General features: G+C 40.6%; 1 long non-coding RNA gene across 1 annotated transcript in view; it reads right to left on the bottom strand.

Annotated features, from left to right (window-relative positions):
* Positions 1 to 22,583, bottom strand: part of LOC129621870 (uncharacterized) — a 30,961-nt gene extending 8,378 nt beyond the window's left edge. Inside the window, exon 1 of the long non-coding RNA XR_008699773.1 lies at positions 21,533 to 22,583. This is a non-coding gene — a long non-coding RNA (uncharacterized LOC129621870). The remainder of the gene's footprint in view (positions 1 to 21,532) is intronic.
* Between the last annotated feature and the right edge of the window lie 214 nt (positions 22,584 to 22,797).

Raw genomic sequence — 22,797 nt, 5'->3', positions numbered from 1 at the left:
TTCAGTGTGTCGGTAAGTCTCAAATGGGGCTCAATAATTGCATTTCTTATAAGTTTCAAGGTGGTAGGTACTACTGCTGCTGCTCTCAGAACACATTTTGAGACTCAGTGCTGTAACAGAGAAGCAGCCACATTGCAAAGGCTTAGTGCAGTAGAAACATAATTGTTTATAACATCCTCTCAATGTGAGAGTGTATGTGTGTGTGGCAGGGGAGTGATGCTGTTTCTACATAACTTCCAAGGTCACCTTGGGCATCATTACTAGCTGTCTGACAGTGGAAGGAGGAGGAAGATTATATGGGAGGTTTTGATTGGCTGAGACTGGAAGAAACTTCTCTTTTTCTATGGGCCAAAACTCAGACACATGGCCACAACTAATTGCAAAGAAGACTGAAAAACATGGCTTAGTTACATTTCTAGGAGGAAGGGGAAACAGATTTGGTAAACAGCTAGGCAATTTTTACTGTAGTGCTCGAAATGTTAACATAGGCTGAGTTAAAGTAAAAGAGAGTCAGATATCTTTTATGTCTGAATTTTATGGCCTGGGGTTTTATATCATCAACACAGATGACAAGAATAATCATGACCTGGTTCCTGCCTACATCTAAAGCCTCATCACTCTTCTTTTTATTCCTTTGCACCTTCTGCCACAGTTTGACAAAGCTCATTTCTGTTTCTCAAAGGAGTCATGCTCTCTGATTCTTCTCTGTATCCATTTTTCTTTACCTGAAAGGCTATTTCCCATTTCCTCATCACCTTCTTGTTGTGCATTTGTCCATTAACTCATTCATCCCGTAGGTCTCACTTTGAAAGCCACTTCCATAGGGAAGTCTTCCTTGACTAAAGAAGACTTTAGACCACCCAGACCCTAGACTACAGTAGTTACAGCTGACATCAGGATGTGCCAGTTTTATTTTTTCTTGTTTTCACTTTTGTAATTGTGTAATTTTCCTATTGGACAGAAAGCTCCAGGTCAAGGTCTGAGTTTATTTTTTTCTACTATTTTATTAGCACTGCTCAGAGTGTTTCAAATAGTACTCAAGAAGTACTTGTGGAAGAAAACAGAGAAAGAAGGAATGAAAGGAGGTAGGAAGGAAGAAGGAAGGCAGGCATTATTTTTTGGTGAGATTTCAGAATACATCAACCATGAGCTTGTGGTGTTTGTTACATACTGACTGCCTAGATTGACAAGGTAGGTGTCCCAGTAGTTGAATCTACACCCCTTCCCCCCTCACTTTTCCACACGTGCTCTCTACAAGCTGCGTGCTTGGCCAAAGAGAATGCCTCTGAGAGGGGAAAGCCCTTCCTCATAACTGTCTGTGGATCCATGTCCTCCTTGGCATCACTAAACAGGGTTTCATTTCTCCATAATGGGAAATGTAGTTGTAATATCCTGATGAAAGTGACTGCGGACTACAGAAACAGCATAGATTTTGACACACTGCTGAGAAAGAGAGAGAAAGGGAGAGGGACAGGGAAAGAGAGACACACACAGAGAGAATGATGAAGACAGCTTTGAGTCTTCCAGATTCTTACTGAAATGGAGAATACGAAGACAGGAACTGGAAGACATTTATCTTGATGTTGTACAAATGAAATTTTGAAGATAAAAGGAAGGATGATTCAAGAAACCCAGTGAATCTGAAGTCAGAAGTGACTCAAGTTGGGAACCTGGTCTGCGACAGATTATAGCTCAGCTCAGGTTGTGACTGATAAGGCATCAGGCTTCCCAGCTGGCACTAATGAGAAAGAAGCTGCCTGCCAATGTAGGAGACTTAAGAAATGCAGGTTCGATCCCTGAGTTGGGAAGATCCCCTGGAGACATGCAGTGGGAACCCACTCCAGTATTCTTGCCTGGAGAACACCATGGACAGAGGAGCCTGGCAGGCTACCATCCATGGGGTCTCAAAGAGTTGGACATGACTGAGGCAACTTAGCACAAAATACTGGTAAAAAAAAAAAAAAAAAAAAAAGAACAATGAGGAGAAAGGTAAAGTGAAAGAGTGCTGCAATTTTCCCCAGCTTGAGTATAACTGAGAATCTTACATGCTGGTATTACTGAGGCTAATTGATGGAAGGCAGAAAATACAGAAAAAAGAACTCCTGAAACATACTGCCTCTTTACGGTTACTAAACTAGAAATTATTCATGTTCGTAGTCTGGGCCCTTGTCACCTGGCTCTGCACACACCTTTTTCTGTAGGTTAACTGCTCAATGCTCTTTGAAACAGAATGATAAAAGTCCTATGTTCAGCTCTTCTGCCAGACGGGTTCAGCACTGCTAGCCCTGTGCTGTAAATGGAGTCTGCTGAGATACCTGTGACCTCTCCTTGAGGTTCGGTCCCTTTCTCCTTTTCTCACTGTGGGCTTTTTGCCCTGCTTTGCGTGATCCTCCCCAGAGACTGTGGCGGCATAATCAAAGGAGAGGAAACATAAGCCAGACAGTTTAGTAATGATTTGTAGCTCTTATAAAACCATTTCTCTAAGGAAGGAGATGCTAATGAATTGTTGCCATAAGGGCTAGGGATTATCTGTGATTCCTAATTATTCCAACTACCCAGAACATTTTCGCCATAAGAATTAAGACCTGCCTACACGGTTTGGATAATTGAGATCAGGTTCCTGATTTGCTGAGTAATTAAAAGCACAATTGATCCTTGAATCTCTAACTGTGTATGTACCCATCTCCTTTATTAGATATCTTTTTACATTTAATGCATATGGTCCATGTTTAAGTAGGAATCCTGTAACTTTTATTTTCCTCTATGGATCAATGAAACTCTCTAAGTAATAGTATGCTAGGGTCAAATCCTATTTGCATGAATAAAACTGAAGCCAACTTTTTAAAATGCCAGCAGAAGAATGCATATGTTTTGACTAGTTTTTATTGTCAACTGATTGGGGTTTAAAAAAAAAAAAAAAGCTTTTATTTTTAAATGGCAATTATCTTTGCATTTACATATCACCACTTTGTGAGGGAGTCTGCAGTGATAGGTTATTCTTTCATTGTTATTCATGAGATACTGTCGCCAAGTCATAAAACTGTAGAATGAGTTGCCCCAAATTGGGATTAGAGTGTAGCAATCAGTCATTGCCTCTGGAATGCAATGAGGCCCCAGTGATGCAAAGCTATAGTTTCTGACAGCACATTTATTTTTTAAAGAAGTTGGATTGGAGAAGGCAAACAGGAGGTAAGAGGAAAAGTTCACCCGGAGAAAGCATGAGAACTCATTAAGACTATTTCAGAGGAGGAAGACTGGAAACAGTGAAAATCAAAGAAACAGTAGTGGTCCTTGTCCTTCGGAAACATTTAGGGAATCCACTTTTAATCCACAAAGTAGGTTGAACTTAAATTGTAAAAAGCACTAAAATTCCTATGGGAGCATTCTACACCCAAGCTACCTTAAAAATAAGCAATATTCCTACAATATGAGAGAAAGAATGTAAGCATGTACTTGGCCTTCTGCCTCATCTCAAGTAAGATATCGTCTGCTCAACTTGAAAGACAGCCAGAATGCATGACGCTCGACTCGCAGAAAATCAAAATTTCCTGTTAATACTTCTGTCCTCCTCCCTTGCCCTCATCGGCATGGTGACCAGATTTAGATATTGGAGGAAATAATTACGTGTGAAAATAGAAACGGGTAAATATTTATGGGAAAATAATATCCCATTTTCCTGAAAGTATATACTGAATAATAAAAAACAAAACATAAAATAGATTTGTATACAAATACAGGGAGAATAAAATTATGTGCTATAATTTTCTTCAAGTAGGTTTTGTTTTTAAAATCCCCTGGAAATGTCCAAGAGTTCGATGGAAACTACTCTGGATACAAAGAGCTGTCCTTTCTGTTTCCAGTTACTAAAGTATCCTTACAGACATTTATTTTTGTTCTACATTTCCCTTTCTCTGGCACCCTAAAATAAAGTGATCTGGTGTCCCAACTTGGATTCTCTGGTCATTACTCCAGACGACTCTCTCTTAATAATCAGTTACTCTGCCCTTGCCAAGCTATGGATAGAATAACTAAACCTGTTTTGCAAAGAGTTATTTCCTAGACTTTCTCTATCGACAGGGATAGCTAGAATTGGATATTTTAATCTGACAGGAAACATTTCAGGTAGGATTAATAGCTATCCCGCCTCTTTGGGAAAGTAGCCTGTTACGGATACAAATGTCTAGATTTATCCATTTTCCACCCAGGCTGCACAAGGTGCAGAGTGAACATCAATAAGAGGGGGCCACAAACTTAGATATTATTACCACTGAATGTAGATCTATGCTTCAGCTAAGCAAAGGTGGGCCAGTTACCAATTAACAGTTAATTTCAATTAAGAATGGATAGCCTGACCTTCTGAATGTGCTAAGTTGCTTCAGCTGTGTCCTACTCTTTGCGCCCCTATGCACTGTAGCTCTCCAGTCTCCTCTGTCCATGGGGTTCTCCAGGCAAAACACCGGAGTGGGTTGCCATGCCCTCCTCCAGGGGATCTTCCCAACCCAGGGACTGAACCTGCATCTCTTACGTCTCCTGCATTGGTAGGCAGGTTCTTTACCATTAGTGCCACGTACATCAACCTAAAACTTTAGAGGCACTTTAGACCATAAAATGGGTCTTTGTATAGGAAAAAAGATACTTGCTACTCCACAGATGATTTGGATTCTTTACAGAGTTAGATGCTTGCTGCTTGTGTTCTGGTCCCAGGGTAGAGTGTTGGCTGCTATGGTGAATAAAAGATACAGTAAAGAAGAAGTTTCTATCACTTGCTATAGTCTATATGACAGATTTTGCCTTAAAGAAAAAAAAAGGTGAATCCCCTTCTTTTGCTACTTATTTCAGTACATTCTCTTCTGCAAAGCAAAAATGGTGATGTAGCATGGGAGACTGTGGTGTCATTTTTTTAAGGAGGAGGAGCTCAGAGAAGAATTCTAGGTGAGTAATAGTACCCCACTCTTGGAAGCTGCAAACAAAAAGATCTAGAATTATGCACTCTTACCCACAAAAAGGGAAAATAAAATGATGTGACCCACAATGTCAATCACTTTAACAACCTGCAAGGCAAATGACACGATGCATGCCCTGCTTTCCACCCAAGTTAAGGAATCATGGCAATCTGTTCCTGCCTCCACAGAGCAATTGCTGCAGTTACTGATCATATCTGTCGAGTGGTGACAAGGGGAAGATACCAGATTCCCCACTCTTTTCTGAATAATGAAAATTAGAGAGATGACACTCTTTGGCAGTCAATTTCCTTTGGGGAGGGGAAGGGAAGGTAGGAAAAGTGACCTGTTTCTTCTCCTTCTGGGTGTATTTGTGGGTTTTATCTTCAAAGATGGCTTAGAGTCAGTTCTGCTAAATTTCCTCCGAAATGCTTCGCAAATGGGTATCAGCCACATGCTGATAAATATACGTAGACTGTAGCTCAGACGGTAAAGAATCTGCCTGCAATGCAGGAGACTTGGATTTGATCCCTGGGTCAGGAAGATCTCCTAAAGAAGGGCAACCCACTCCAGTACTCTTGCCTGGAGAATCCCGTGGATAGAGGAGCCTGGTGGGCCACAGGCCATGGAGTCACAAAGAGTGGGACACAACTGAACGACTAACACGTCTGCTAAACAAGCATACCGCCACCAGAAAGACCCCTTGATCATTAAAATAGCCCGGTAATTCAGATGGTTGTCGGCATGCTGAATATTTTCTTTTCTGCCTAATGCTTAATTCATTTGCTCATTCATTCAGTCACTTATCACCAACAATTTATGTATCTTCATAAAGGGTTAAGTATGAAATGTAGCAAATTGATATATTTTCTCTAATTTCCATCTTTTACTGTTATTTTCCTCCTTACTCCTCTCCCTTTGGTTATCCTCTGGATAAGAAGAATTAGCCATCACATTATTTATGTGTTTTTATATGTTAATTTATCCAATGAACTTTAACTGAGCACCTAGTATTCACTAAGCTCTGAGCTAAGAACTGCAGGGAATACAATGATAATTAAAACCTGATCCTTGAGGAATTTCAGACTACTGAGTTCCAGCAAACAGACTACTTATCTTTTATATTCTTTCGGGTAGAAGAAATATGGAGAATTTTCCCTCATTGCAAAATCACTGGGCCATCTGATTTTAATTTTCAAGAAGCTTCCATCAGGAAAATCCATCATCTCTCTCTAAAAAATATGATCTTTCCGCAACAGTGTAAATTGTCTTGGCTTATTGTCTTTACTTCCTCACCTTTTGGTAAGTCCTCAATTCCTGATATTGGAGTTCTGCCTCAATTACCACAGGGAACTCTCCTTACCTAGGCTATCAGTGACCTTCAAACCCAAGTCAAAGAAACAGAAATGAGAGAATGCATGGCGTGTGCATTTATCCTTATTTATTTTACAAATGCATACTGGGTATCCACCATGCACCAAGAGCCAGGCATGTTGAGGGAACTCTGAGTAAGTCTCTGTTGAGAGTGGTTTTCCTTACAAGGCTGCAAGTCTCTTGAGGGTAAGAACTTTGCTTTTGCTTTTTGCCTAGAATTTCACAATACTTTTCAGATCTTATCTGAACTGCTGTGCTGTATTTGATGGAAGAAATTTCTCCCTCTTTGAAGCTCCTCCCTTCCCTAAAGCATGGGTGAAAAGTGGAGTGAAAGTGAAGTTGCTCAGTCATGTTCTACTCTTTGAGACCCCATGGACTGTAGCCTACCAGGTTTCTCTGTTGGAGTGGGTTGCCATTTCCTTCTCCAGATCTTCCCGACCCAGGAATTGAACCCAGGTTTCCCGCTTTGCGGGAAGACGCTTTACCGTCAGAGCCACCAGGGAAGCCTTGGTAGTTATGTTCTAATGTGGTTTACTTGTTTTTTACGTAGCCATGCCTTCCTAGTGTCATAACGCCCTAATGAGTAAGGCTGTCTTTGCAGTGTTCCTCAAGCGGTTGAGACTAAGTGTATTTTCGACCAAGAAGGAGCATTAAAATCAGTTTCTAGGAGAAGGAATGAACCGAGTTCAAATGTGGATAAAGCTAAGATTTTTTGACTCAAGAAAGGCAAAGTGGAAATACCAATATCAGAGGTGGGTTTGATGTTGACTTTATAGAATCAGATGTGCATGGACTACGGGAAAGGACCATGGTGGTTTTCAGAAGGAGAAACTTTTAAAATTCTCCAAATCCAAGTGGTTCAGTGTTATCGGTCAGAGCATAGATGGGGTACATCTATACATGAATTTATAATTTATCACAAATAAATAAAACTTGTCTCTGGTATGGTAAACACCTACTCTTTAAAAATGTTTTGAATTTCTGAAATTTAAATTTAAATGAGTGTTCTTTTTTAATGAGTGCTGCTTCTTCTCTGCAGAAAGGTTAGAATTTCCATGTATTCCATTATTTACTCGCTACACTTTTATTAAAATTTTAAAATCATTTTCACTTTTATTTTATTCTGTGTTTTGGCCACACTGTGTGACCTGCAGGATCTTAGTTCCTGGCCAGGGATTGAACCTCCACCCCCTGCATTGGAAGTGTGGAGTCTTAACCATTGAGCCACCAGGGAAGTCCCTACCCTCTACTCTTTTATATATACCTCCAGTGAAGTTTGAACAATTTTGTCCACATCCCCAGTTTTGATTAAACATAATATATCAATAATTCTTGATACAGCTCTCCCATGAACTTGTTGATCATCTTGTATTTATCCTCTTTTCTATGGATATCCATTACCATGCTTCTACATGTATTTAACAAATATTAAATATTGCACACAACAACAAATAAGACAGACATAATTCTTGTTCTCATGAAGCTAAATCTGAAGGGACATCATGCTCTGTATTGAAAGATCAGTAGTTCCCCCAGAGCGGCTAATACTGTGGCTGGTACACAGTAAGTGCTCAATAAAAAGCTGTACTATGAGTGAATAAATGAATACATGTGCCATGTTCTCTCTCATCTCTGTGCCTTTGACTGTATACTTTTCTTGTCTGGAAAGCTCTGTCCATACCTTCAGTAATTCGTACAGTTCATTTGATTCCTTCTTGATGCCACTGTCTCTTTTTGGCCTTTTCAGTACACGCCAGGCAATCTAGATGCTCCATTCTCTGTCATCCTGATACATTTCATTCACACTTCATTTGCACACCTTAGGTACAAACACCAGGATAAGGTTAGTTGCCTTCACATGTGGTCGTTAATTGCCTATGAGCCGGAACCATGTCTCTTTCAGATCTCTCTCTAGAGCCCAGCACAAGGGCTGGTTCACAGTAGTTCATCAGTGAATATGAATTAATAAATGGGAGGAAGTGAATGAAATAAATTCCATGGACAGAGGAGCCTGACAGGCTGTGGTCCATGAGATCACAAAGTTGGACACAACTGAGCAAATAAGCACAGCTCACCAAATGATTTTGCATCCAAGGCTTGACATGCTTTGATCCCAAATTTTCACTTATGTATGTCCCATTTCTCCATGTATCAACTAGGATCCAGCCAATGTGTTGGTCTCAGATGTGTCTTTCAATTTCCCCATCTTTATGCCTTTTACATATTGTTGCCTATAAGTGAATGCATCTTATACTTCTCCTATTGCTACTAACCATTTACGCCTCAGTTCAGTTCAGTCCAGTTCAGTCGCTCAGTCGTGTCCAACTCTTTGTGACCCCATGAATTGCAGCACACCAGGCCTCCCTGTCCATCACCAACTCCCAGAGTTCACTCAGACTCACATCCATCGAGTCAGTGATGCCATCCAGCCATCTCATCCTCTGTCGTCCCCTTCTCCTTCTGCCCCCAATCCCTCCCAGCATCAGAGTCTTTTCCAATGAGTCAACTCTTCGCATGAGGTGGACAAAGTACTGGAGTTTCAGCTTTAGCATCATTCCTTCCAAAGAAATCCCAGGGCTGATCTCCTTCACAATGGACTGGTTGGATCTGCTTGCAGTCCAAGGGACTCTCACGAGTCTTCTCCAACACCACAGTTCAAAAGCATCAATTCTTCGGTGCTCAGCCTTCTTCACAGTCCAACTCTCACCTCCATACATGACCACAGGAAAAACCATAGCCTTGACTAGACGAACCTTTGTTGGCAAAGTAATGTCTCTGCTTTTGAATATGCTATCTAGGTTGGACATAACTTTCCTTCCAAGGAGTAAGCGTCTTTTAATTTCATGGCTGCAGTCACCATCTGCAGTGATTTTTGGAGCCCCCAAAAAGTAAAGTCTTACACTGTTTCCCCATCTATTTTCCATGAAGTGATGGGACCATATGCCATGATCTTCGTTTTCTGAATGTTGAGCTTTAAGCCAACTTTTTCACTCTCCACTTTCACTTTCATCAAAAGGCTTTTTAGTTCCTCTTCACTTTCTGCCATAAAGGAGGTGTTATCTGCATATCTGAGGTTATTGATATTTCTCCCAGCAATCTTGATTCCAGCTTGTGTTTCTTCCAGTCCAGTGTTTCTCATGATGTACTCTGCATAGAAATTAAATAAGCAGGGTGACAATATACAGCCTTGACATACTCCTTTTCCTATTTGGAACCAGTCTGCTGTTCCATGTCCAGTTCTAACTGTTGCTTCCTGACCTGCATACAGATTTCTCAAGAGGCAGGTCAGGTGGTCTGGTATTCCCATCTCTTTCAGAATTTTCCACGGTTTATTGTGATCCACACAGTCAAAGGCTTTGGCATAGTCAATAAAGCAAAAATATATGTTTTTCTGGAACTCTCTTGCTTTTTCCATGATTCAGCAGATGTTGGCAATTTGATCTCTGGTTCCTCTGACTTTTCTAAAACCAGCTTGAACATCTGGAAGTTCACAGTTCACGTATCGCGGAAGCCTGGCTTGGAGAATTTTGAGCATTACTTTACTAGAGTGTGAGATGAGTGCAATTGTGTGGTAGTTTGAGCATTCTTTGGCATTGCCTTTCTTTGGGATTGGAATGAAAACTGAACTTTTCCAGTCCTGTGGCCACCGCTGAGTTTTCCAGATTTGCTGGCATATTGAGTGCAGCACTTTCACAGCATCATCTTTCAGGACTTGAAATAGCTCAACTGGAATTCCATCACCTCCACTAGCTTTGTTCATAATGATGCTTTCTAAGGCCCACTTAACTTTACATTCCAGGATGTCTGGCTCTAGGTCAGTGATCACACCATTGTGATTATCTGGTTCGTGAAGATCTTTTTTGTACAGTTCTTCTCTGTATTCTTGCCACGTCTTCCTAATATCTTCTGCTTCTGTTAGGTCCATACCATTTCTGTCCTTTATCGAGCCCATCTTTGCATGAAATGTTCCCTTGGTATCTCTAATTTTCTTGAAGAGATTTCTAGTCTTTCCCATTCTGTTGTTTTCCTCTATTTCTTTGCATTGATTGCAGAGGAATGCTTTCTTATCTCTTCTTGCTATTCTTTGGAACTCTGCATTCAGATGCTTATATCTTTCCTTTTCTCCTTTGCTTTTCGCTTCTTTTCTTTTCACAGCTATTTGTAAGGCCTCCCCAGACAGCCATTTTGCTTTTTTGCATTTCTTTTCCCTGGGGATGGTCTTGATCCCTGTCTCCTTTACAATGTCATGACCTCTTTCCATAGTTCATCAGGCACTCTATCTATCAGATCTAGGCCCTTAAATCTATTTCTCACTTCCACCATATAATCATAAGGGATTTGATTTAGGTCATACCTGAATGGTCTAGTGGTTTTCCCTACTTTTTTCAATTTAAGTCTGAATTTGGCAATAAAGAGCTCATGATCTGAGCCACAGTCAGCTCCTGGTCTTGTTTTTGTTGACTGTATAGAACTTCTCCATCTTTGGCTGCAAAGAATATAATCAATCTGATTTTGGTGTTGACCATCTGGTGATGTCCAAGTGTAGAGTCTTCTCTTGTGTTGTTGGAAGAGGGTGTTTGTTATGACCAGTGCATTTTCTTGGCAAAACTCTATTAGTCTTTGCCCTGCTTCATTTTGTATTCCAAGGCCAAATTTGCCTGTTACTCCAGGTGTTTCTTGACTTCCTACTTTTTCATTCCAGCCCCCTATAATGAAAAGGACATCTTTTTTTGGGTGTTAGTTCTAAAAGGTCTTATAGATCTTCATAGACCCATTCACCTTCAGCTTCTTCAGCATTACTGGTTGGGGCATAGACTTGGATTACTGTGATATTGAATGGTTTGCCTTGGAAACCAACAGAGATCATTCTGTCGTTTTTTAGATTGCATCCAAGTACTGCATTTCGGACTCCTTTGTTGACCATGATGGCTACTCCATTTCTTCTGAGGGATTCCTGCCCACAGTAGTAGATATAATGGTCATCTGAGTTAAATTCACCCATTCCAGTCCATTTTAGTTTGCTGATTCCTAGAATGTCGACATTCACTCTTGCTGTCTCCTGTTTGACCACTTCCAATTTGCCTTGATTCATGGACCTGACATTCCAGGTTCCTATGCAGTATTGCTCTTTACCACATTGGACCCTGCTTCTATCACCAGTCACATCCACAACTGAGTATTGTTTTTGCCTTGGCTCCATCCCTTCATTCTTTCTGGAGTTATTTCTCCACTGATCTCCAGAAGCATATTGGGCATCTACTGACCTGGGGAGTTCCTCTTTCAGTATCCTATCATTTTGCCTTTTCATACTGTTCATGGGGTTCTCAGGGCAAGAATACTGAAGTGGTTTGCCATTCCCTTCTCCAGTGGACCACATTCTGTCAGATCTCTCCACCATGACCCACCCATCTTGGGTTGCCCCATGGGCATGGCTTAGTTTCATTGAGTTAGACAATGCTGTGATCCTAGTGTGATTAGATTGACTAGTTTTCTGTGAGTATGGTTTCAGTGTGTCTGCCCTCTGATGCCCTCTTGCAACTCCTACCATCTTACTTGGGTTTCTCTTACCTTGATCATGGGGTATCTCTTCACGGCTGCTCCAGCAAAGCACAGCCACTGCTCCTTACCTTGGACGAGGGGTATCTTCTCACCTCCACCCTTCCTGACCTTCAACGTGGGATAGCTCCTCTAGGCCCTTCTGCGCCCATGCAGCCATGGCTCCTTGGACGTGGGGTTGGTCCTCCCGGCTGGGGCCCCTGGCCTCGGGCCTGGGGTTTCTCTTTCCGACCACTGTCCCTGGCCTCCGGCGTGGGGGTGTGGGGTAGCTCCTCCCGGCCGCTGCCCCTGACCTTGGACACGGGGTCAAAGCCCCTTAAATGCTGATCTCCTTCGCTACTTTTATTACACTCCTCACATTTCTGACTCACCAAGTTCAGTTCAGTTCAGTCGCGCAGTCGTGTCCAACTCTTTGTGACCCCATGAATCGCAGCACACCAGGCCTCCCTGTCCATCACCAACTCCCAGAGTTCACTCAGACTCATGTCCATCGAGTCAGTGATGCCATCCAGCCATCTCATCCTCTGTCATACCCTTCTCCTTCTGCCCCCAATCCCTCCCAGCATCAGAGTCTTTTCCAATGAGTCAACTCTTCACATGAGGTGGCCAAAGTACTGGAGTTTCAGCTTTAGCATCATTCCTTCCAAAGAAATCCCAGGGCTGATCTCCTTCACAATGGACTGGTTGGATCTGCTTGCAGTCCAAGGGACTCTCATGAGTCTTCTCCAACATCACAGTTCAAAAGCATCAATTCTTCAGTGCTCAGCCTTCTTCACAGTCCAACTCTCACCTCCAAACATGACCACAGGAAAAACCATAGCCTTGACTAGACGGACCTTTGTTGGCAAAGTAACGTCTCTGCTTTTGAATATGCTATCTAGGTTGGACATAACTTTCCTTCCAAGGAGTAAGCGTCTTTTAATTTCATGGCTGCAGGCACCATCTGCAGTGATTTTGGAGCCCAAAAAAATAAAGTCTGACACTGTTTCCACTGTTTCCCCATCTATTTTCCATGAAGTGATGGGACCGGATGCCATGATCTTCATTTTCTGAATGTTGAGCTTTAAGCCAACTTTTTCACTCTCCTCTCTCACTTTCATCAAGAGGCTTTTTAGTTCCTCTTCACTTTCTGCCATAAGGATGGTGTCATCTGCATATCTGAGGTTATTGATATTTCTCTAGGCAATCTTGAATCCAGCTTGACTCACCAAACACCTCCTCATTCTTAGCATATTTCCCACCTCCCTATATGAAACTACCTCATCTTCCCATGAAGTACTGTCAGACTTTTCCTATTAGGTCAAAATGAATTCTCTCTTCTATTACAGTTTAGGATCTAATCACATCAGTTCAGTTCAGTTGCTCAGTCGTGTCCAACACTTTGCGACCCCATGAATCACAGCATGCCAGGCCTTCCTGTCCATCACCAATTCCCGGAGTTTACTCAAATTCATGTCCATCGAATCGGTGTTGCCATCCAGCCATCTCATCCTCTGTTGTCCCCTTCTCCTCCTGCCCCCGATCCCTCCCAGCATCAGAGTCTTTTCCAATGAGTCAACTCTTCACATGAGGTGGCCAAAGTATTGGAGTTTCAGCTTACATATTCCATAGTAAATTATAAGGACTCTGAGTAGGAGAAATTATGCCTTACAAAGAAAAATCACATCATATTTACTCAAGTTGTCTTTGTGCACTAGCTTCTTCTTAAATACAGGTAAACCATTTGCAGGAGACCCAGGTTTGATCCCTGGGTGGGGAAGATCCTCTGGAGAAAGGAATGGCTACCAGCTTTCTTGCCTGGAGAATTCCATGGACAGAGGAGCCTGGCCAGCTACAGGCCATGGGGTCTCAAAGAGCTGGACACATCAAATAAATTATCACTTTCCCTTTCAGACTATTTGGACAGGTAGCATCTCTTTCTATCTCCCATGAGCATGTGCATTATAGGAATGCAGGTCAAAACAGGGAGAAAGGATTTCTTTTGATAAATTCTAGAGAATACAATCTTTATTCCTTTCTCTGACAAAATTGTCAGGTTCATAAATAGATGACCCTGTAGCAGACACGAAAGCATGTCATCATGGCATTTCAAATACCAAGAATAAAGAGAAGATTCTGAAAAAACAAGGTCACGCACAGAGGACACAGAACCAAAATGGCACTGGTCTACTCAATAGCAACATAATCACACAGAAAACCACGGGGGAATAAAATTCTTAGGGAAAAAGAGTTCCCCCTATAGTTCTGGTACTGAAACAGAACTATTAATACTTTGAATAAAGAAATTTCCAAAGATGCAAAATCTCAAAATTTATACACCATGCATCTTTTCGCAGGAATTTCCTAGAGAATGTGCCTTATTTAACAAGGGAATACAATTAGGAGAAGAAAGAGATAGAATCCAGGAAACAGGAAATCTACCATAGGCGAGAGTGAGAAAATAGCAAGTTGATGACAAAGGATGATAACCATGACGGAGGTGACTGAAAGAACTACCAGTTCATGTTGGAGTAACAACATGGAGAACTCTAGGAGGGATAGCTCCATGAGTGACAAAAGGCAATGGCTAGATGATTGGACAGATTTGGTGATGTAAAGTCTTATCCTGGTAATCATTTTCCAAAGCCATTAATGGAACTAAGAAGGTTTGGCCATATGAAGGTTTGTCCAAATGAATCCAAGTAAATGGGAAAAAAAAAAACAGAAGATCAATTCTGGAAGAAGACAGACATTGTATGAAAAGTTTATATAGGAAAACAAAAGTAATTGTAATACACTACTCAACAGAGAACTGTTTTTATATAATCGTAATCAAGAAAGGAACAAATAACAATAAAAATGTATAACTAGTTTGAAAGAATGAAGTAGAGTAAGCGGGTGTATATTAGAAAAATTCTAATGTTCTACATTAGGAAGTCAGTGAATGATGTTTTAAATTAGTGAATCGAAAGATAGCTAGCTACATGCTATAGAAATATGGAGGTAAATACCAGATGGAATAGCAAAGCATAGAACTGGCTGCCTTTGGCAAGCAGGATGAGGGTAGAGGGGAGGAAAATGAGAGCAGGGGATGATATTTGTTATAAAGCTACTATCCTATTAGCTCTGATAATACAGATAATAGGATTCTGTACTGCTCTGATACAAATAAGAATCTAAATTAATATACCCTTGCACCCAGTAAACTTTTGGATATGGACATAAAATTTGACAATATGTATAAGGTGGTGGCACAGTGGTAAAGAATCCGCTTGCCAATGCAAGAGACACAAAAGACACGTGTTCAATCCCTGGGTCGGGAAGATTCCCTGGAGTAGGAAATGTCAACCCACTCCAATATTCTTGTCTGGAAAATTCCATGGACAGAGGAGTCTGATGGGCTACAGTCTATGGGGCTGCAAACAGTTGGACATGACTGAGTGACTGAGGACACATGCATGGTTTATCACAGCATTCTTCTGCTGCCAATGCAGAATCAGTGAATTTTTTGTGTGTGGAACCTTCTAGCCACATTAATGCAATAGTCTGCATTTAATATGTGGATTGCCATTCAAGAGTCTAGGAAGGGTACTGCTTGACATTAGGGTTTGGTGGTGGTATATAAACAGGGTATGCCTTAGAATTATTTGTCTTTAGTTCATATCTTGCCAAGCTATACAACCTCAGGAAGATTGTTTACCTTCTTGAGTTTTCTCAAACACAAAACTAGGATAGTAATACCTTATCATAGTGCTTTTTAGTATCAATACTCTACTTGCTATGATAACAGTTGGCACTTTTCATATTGCTGTTAGTGCTGGTTCTTCTATCATGCCTGTTTGGAACTTGACTTACATATTTTAAATTCTTAGGTATTAGGAAAGAATTAAGTTTTGATCCCCAAACCTACTGGAAGTGTGACCTTGGGTAAATTCACTTAAATTCTCTTAACCTCATTTTTCTCGTATGTGACACAGGGAGAGAAACGGTGCTGATCTCAAAGGATTGTTATCAGGAATGAATGAGATAATACATGCAAAATTCAGTAGATAGTCTGACAAAGCCTCAATGTGCAGTATTCATTTTATTTTTTATGTTATCTTTTGCTTATCATAGATCAGTTTCCTTCTCTGTCGTATCACTAGGGATTCAAATAATTTACCAGAAACTCTAAGAATTTTCAAGTTAAAAGGTACCTGAGCTATCAGGCAACTAAAGACTTCAAGTCATGCTTTTTTTGGGTCTTTTAATTTACTTAGTTTTTAACTTTAAGCTTAAAAAACTAGGCTCAAAAAGGAAGAGAGAAGAGAGAGTGTAGAGAAATGACATTCCAACCCTTCTCAGGAAAAGCCAAATTTTAGATTCTTTGGAATAAAATGGGTCTTTACTGCTTATGAGGTTATTTCTGTGATGTAAAAATTCTCTTCATATTTTTCACTATTGCATCATGTTTTTCTTTTATGTCCTCCTGTTGCATCTTGGCTGCGTCAATCAGACAGACAGAAAATAAGCATGCACCTTTTTCTCTGCATCTATAATGGAAATCTTAGCAGTAGACAGTAGCTGTTCTGTCTGCCCATTAGATGCAAGTCACACTTTTTTAAATTAGCAGAGTTGAGTGCTTCTTTGCCCTTAAGTGTATACATGCTCTTTCATTACTTAATGGGCTACGTGGCTCTCAAACGCACCAACAGCACACCATCACGTTTGCACGTCAGAAATACAACTTCTCAGGCGTATCCTAGACCTCTTGAATCAGAAAGTCTGATTCTTCTGGGGCTCTGCAATCTGTGTTGTAAAGAGCCCTCCAGGTGATTCTCATACATACTGAATTTGACACCAGCTGGTCTAGATCTTTCCAAGCATAATACCAGAAAAAAAAAAAATACAAAATGATAGCAATGCATTTGCACATGTCATGAGTAGCAGGTCAGCTATATTCATCTGTTCCTTCCACGAAAGCTCACTGCAGATCTCCTTCATGCCAGGCACTGTAACAGTCACTGAGTATTCAAGATGTTTTATCAGGGTATAGCAAACATTTGCCAAGATACATCAAACAGAGCCTATTGGACTCACTAATTGCTTTCTTGTAAATGTGGATGCATTATCAGGCCCTCTAGAATTATTTCCTGGGCTGTAGCTTTCTTATTTAAATCATAATGGTTTCTGATGTCTCATGTCTATTCTTGAGAGCTGATATATTGTATATAAACTCACTTGTCTTATTGAATGTTCTACACAGAATTTGGTTATAAAATAAGTAATTTTCCTTTTTATCCAAGTAAAGCAAATACCTAACAGCAAATTATTTTTGCCCTTACATGTTTTTAAACTGTAGATGATTATAGCTGGGGTGTTTGTTATCCTTCACAACATATTATTCCAAATGTACACCCTTATCTCCAGTCATCAGAGAGAGTCCCTGAAAATACAGGTTTTTTTTTTTTTTTTTATTGCTCTGGGTAGCTAACCAGGGACTCAGTGTTCTCAAGACTTTAGAGAGCCACCTAATACACCATTGCCACTCCCTGGCCCAGATAAAAGTTTTCAAGGCCTCAATTTTAATAAAGGATTAAAATCCAAGTAGATTCATTTTAAAGCAGGAGAGTAAAATAATAGAATATGGGCTATAGAGGAGGGAAGACAGGAGGTGGGAGAGAGAGAGGCAAAGAAATAAGCATAATTGGCATTTTAATGGGAATAAGTAAACAGCCTGCACTATAATAAATCTCCTAGGCATTTGATCCCAGTAAACCATCTTAATCCTTAGGGCTATTCTGGCAGCAAGAGATAACTGTTTTGAAACCAAAATGTATTTAGCATAAAACTCACATTCCAATGTTTACTGTGTATCTGCTTTTAAAAAATAAATTGAAAATCCAAACTTCTTTGAAGTGGTGTAAGGGGAAACAGCCTCTTAAGGCTCCTTCTATGTGTCACCCAGCACCCGCCTGCCAAAGCCAACACCCGAATGCCCACTGGCCTGGGAACTGGAGGCCTTGTTAACTGAGGCCCTTAAATCCACTCTTTCATCTGAGCATGTTTGACTGACTTGAGCTGTGGAAAATTTCCCTTGTTTGTGTACATGCAGAGGGCTTTTTGGTAAGGGTAGGACTTTCTGGAATCTCATTTTCAGAGGTTAACAAAGTTGACTTCAGTAAGTCAACAGTCTCATCTCAGTAGACTTATGTGATGGAAATATCAAAGTCACAAGTCAATGCTGACCTATAAAATCCTTGAATTTAAAAAGACAAGAATTATTTTTCAATGTTAACTATGACTGAAGAGTGATTCAACTTCTTGTTTCTCCTTTTTTCCCTCAATAGCCCACCAACTTCCCTATACCCAGTATTCCTCATAACACACACTTGCCAGCTATTGCAACATAACATCAACCTGTCTAATTATAAAAGCTAGTGCCCAGAGTGATGTTAGTAAGAGGCAAAAGAGGTGATTCTCAACTTAATCCACCCTCACAGAAAGAGCAGCTAGCAACTATTCATAAATAAAACACCTTTGTGAAGATCTCAAAACCCAGGGGTGAGGTTAAAACACTCCATTGGACCCCCCCAAAAAAAAAAAAGAGAGAGAGAGAGAGGAAAAGAAAAAACATGTTAGAAGGTAAAAGAAGTGGTTTCACTCTGATTGCAAGACCCTTCCCCCAGGTTGGTGCAGCACCACCCTGAAGGGGATCCCTCTGGATATACAGTTCGTCCACCGGGAAGAGAAGAGCTCAAGGTAGACATGCAGCTTCTCCAGCATTCTGGGGTGCTTTCAGGGAGACACACTTATATACTGCCTTACATTTATCAGTGGGAAATCAGGTAGAGAAGAAACGGGATGGGTCTCACAGTAATGTGCTTATGGATCTTGGAAGACCACATTCCCGCTGCTGTAGTGCCCAACTGCAAATTCCAACTGGTGTGTCTGCTCTTCTGCAGAACTAAACTGGTGGCCCCATCTGGCCAGAAAGGCCAGATCAGCCTTGTTTGGATCCACAGTTGACAGCTTGTTTTATTCAGAAAGCACAGTCTAGAGACCCACATGGACAAGAAAGCAAGACAATGGCCCAGGCCAACTATTAAGCATAGCCTTTAGCCCTGGCAAACTGGGAAGTCTGGCCAGAGATTCCAGGCAACATCACAGCACCTCTACAGGCTGAACTTAGACAGAAAGCAAGTCTTTGGCCCTGCCAAACTGCTAAAGATATGCTCCAGCCCTTTCCAACCAGGAAGCCTGGCCAGGGAAATCTAGCAGCTCTAAAGTATATCCTGTGTCCCACCAGGGTAGGGAACAAGTCAGCAATTCCACCACTGGCTGAATCAGGTTGGAAGGAAGAAGGGAGAACTTCTTTAAATATGCAAATAGTAATGCAAGTAAAGATGATCATGAAGAATCAGGTACACATGATATCACCAAGGAAACTAATAGAGCTCTAATAATAGACCCTAAGGGCTTCCCTGATAGCTCAGTTGGTAGAGAATCTGCCTGCAATGCAGGAGACCCCCATTCGATTCCTGGGTTGGGAAGATACCCTGGAGAAGGGAAAGGCTACCCACTCCAGTCTTCTGGCCTGGAAAATTCCGTGGACTATATAGTCCATTGGGTTGCAAAGAGTCAGACATGACTGAATGACTTGCACTTAACAGACCCTAAAGTAATGGAGATCTATGACCTGTCTGACAAATAATTTAGAATAATCCTCCTAAAGTAATTCAGTAAATTAAAACACAGACAGACAATGAGATAAAATTAGGAAAGCACTGCATGAACAAAATGAGAGTTCAACAGAGAAACAGGAAGCATAAAAATTAAAAGAAAATGAAATCCTAGGTACAGTGACTGAAGAATTAAACTTGGCCAAGCAGAAGAAAGAATGTCTGAGCCTGAAGACAGGTTAGGTGAAGCTATTTATTCATAACAGGAAAAAAAAAAAAGAATGAAATCTTGTGTGAATTATAAGATATTATTACCATTGAAAGAAAAATCTACACACTACTAGAGTCTCAGAAAGAGAATAGAGAGGCAGAGAAAGGGGCAGGCAACTTAATTAAAGAAATGATGGCTAAGAACCTTCCAATTCTTAATGTTTCAGGATATAAAATCAACATGCAAAAGTCAGTTCTCTTTCTACACATTACAAATAAACTATCTGTAAAAGAAATACATAAAATAATCCCATTTTTAATAGCATCCAAAACAATAATATACTTAAAAATACATTTAACCAAGATAGGGAAAGACCTTTACACTGAAAATCAGAAGATATTGATGAAATAAATTTAAAAAGACACAGATAAATGGAAAGTTATCCCATGTTCATGAATCGGACAGTTTAATTTTGTTAAAACGTCTTTACTACCAAAAGCCATGTATAGATTCAATATAATCCCTATCAACATTCCTATGTTATTTTTCATGAAAATAGAGAAAACGATCCTAAAATTCATATGGAACTACAAAGACCTTGAATAAAGCAATCTTGTAAAACAAAAACAAAAATGAAAAAAACTGGAGGCATCATACTTCAAACTATATTACATTGCAATATAAGGTTATGGAATACAAAATTATAATAATCAATACAGTATGGCACTGGCATAAAAACAGACCCATATACCAATAGGACAGAATTGAGAGCTCAGAAATAAACCCATATGTATACCTTCAACTAGTATTTGACAAAGGAGTTAAGAATACACAGTGGAGAAAGGACAGTCTCTTCAACAAATGGTTTGAGGAAAAATGGATATTCGAATGCAAGACAATGGATTTGGACCCCTAATTTATACCACAAAAAAAATTAACTTCAAATGGATTTCATAGCCAAAAACCTCCCCAATACCAAGCTCTTTTTTTGACAATGGTTCCGGGGATGTTTTTCGGCTATAACACTTCAAGCATAAGCAACAAAAACAAAAGTAATGAAGAAGAACTACTCAAGCTAAAAAACTTCTTCCCAGCAAAAGAAAAAAATCAACAAAATGAAAAGCCAGCCTACTGAATGGGAGAAAATATTTGCAAACTATATGTCTTTTAAGGAGCTAATATCCAAAATACATAAGCAATTCTTAATTCTTACAAGTCAATACAAGAAAACAAATATGATTAAAAATGAGCAAAGAACATGAATAGACATTTTCCCAAAGAAGACATACAAATAAGTACCTGAAAAGGCACTCAATATCATTAATTATTAGGGAAATGCAAATCAAAAGCACCAGGAGATATCACTTTATACCTGTTAGAATGGCAATTATCAGAAAGATAAGAGAATGTGGAGAATGTGCTGGTGAGAATGTGAAAAAATGGGAACCTTTGTGTTGGTAGGAATGGAAATTGGTGCAGCCACTATGGAAAAGTGTGCGTGTGTGTTTATTAACATCCGACACTATTTCTGGAATGGAAAGGTGGGGTGGTTGGGGGACAGGGAAAGAGAGGATGGAGAAAATTATTTGAGAGGCTCAAATTTGGACCTATCTTCTGAGCAATTACAAACTGCAGGGATTTAGAAGCATCTCTTCTGCTTCTGCTCTCCTCTTGCCCACATTTCCCTCCTTGTTTGGTTTCTACTAAATGACTATTCTAGTTTTCCCATTTCAAATTGGACATCACAACAGAGCTGCACAGCGTGCTGCCCATCCCCTAGTCAACACGCATCGGCAGCATCTCACACCTACCTCTCTCCACGCTTCTATTTCCACTTCGATGGTTCACGAGCATGTAGGCCACTTTTTCAGCTAACTGGCCGAGGAGAAGCACGAGGGCTCCAAGAGCATTTCTTGAAAAGTGCAAAACCAGCGAGGTGACCTCACTCTCTTCCAGGACAAGCAGAAGGTTGTCTCAACATGAGCAGGATAAAACCCAGGATGCTGGGAAAGCCTTCATTTTCACGGAGAAAAACCTGAACCAGGGCCGTGTGGGCCTGCATTGCCGGCCGGGGTTCTGTGTGCGGAGATGCACCTCCATGGCTTCCGGGAGAGCCGCCCCCAGGAGGAGCAGCTGAAATTCATCAAGGAGATGGTGACCACCTGAAAACCTGACCAGGTGGGGTTGGGCGGGTACCTCTTCGAAAGGCTCAACCTCAAACACAACTGGGCTTCCCAGGTGGCTCAGTGGTCAAGAATCAGCCTGCAGTGCAAGAGATAAGGGTTCGATTTCTGGGTGGAGAAGATCCCCTGGAGAAGGAAATGACAACCACTCTAGTCTTCTTGCCTGGAGAATGCCATGGTCAGATGGCCCAGGCAGGCTATGATCTATGGGCTTGCAAAAGAGTCAGACACGGCTTAGTGACTAAACAACAAGCACAAGTAGAGGCAGAAGCCCAGTGGCCTTTGAGGAGCCCCTGTGGTGTCAAAGCTTCTCCCCGAAGCTCCTCTCTGCAGTCCTTGGCAGCTTTTTAATCACTCTAGAGCCTTCTCCTCAGCCTTGGGCCAAATGGAAACAATAAAGCTTTTTGCATTAAAAAAAGAGAAAAAAACAAACAAACAAAAAAACTCCAAACAACCCCGATGCATGCACATAAGCACATTATCCTAGGTGATGCATTAACATCAAAAAGTACACCACAATACTAAATAATTGTTAGTTTTTTAAGTTTTAATGACACCCTTAATTGAAGCTACCTTGTACTCCACTCCTCACCCTGCCTAATTGTCTTTCCTTGCAAACCTAAACCACCTTTTTTGTTTGTTTTAAAAAGAACACTTATGTATTGTCTGCTAGATTCCCCTGACCCTCACAAAAAATTAAAATTAAAAATAAATAAACAAATAAAATGGGCAAACTGCTAAGTACAGAGTAAAAACAGGAAAATGGTTTACTTGTTGAAACCTACTATTTACGGTTGAAACCTACTGTACTTCATGAAACCAAGAAGCAACAGTTTATGGTGGTTCTAGCCATGTTTCCTAACACTTATTTTGAATTGGTGATGGAAAAGAAG

This window comes from Bubalus kerabau, chromosome 10, assembly GCF_029407905.1.
Source record: "Bubalus kerabau isolate K-KA32 ecotype Philippines breed swamp buffalo chromosome 10, PCC_UOA_SB_1v2, whole genome shotgun sequence".
Taxonomy (NCBI): Eukaryota; Metazoa; Chordata; class Mammalia; order Artiodactyla; family Bovidae; genus Bubalus; species Bubalus kerabau.
The sequence above is the reverse complement of the archived record's forward strand: the minus strand, read 5'-3'. Positions and strand labels throughout refer to the sequence as shown.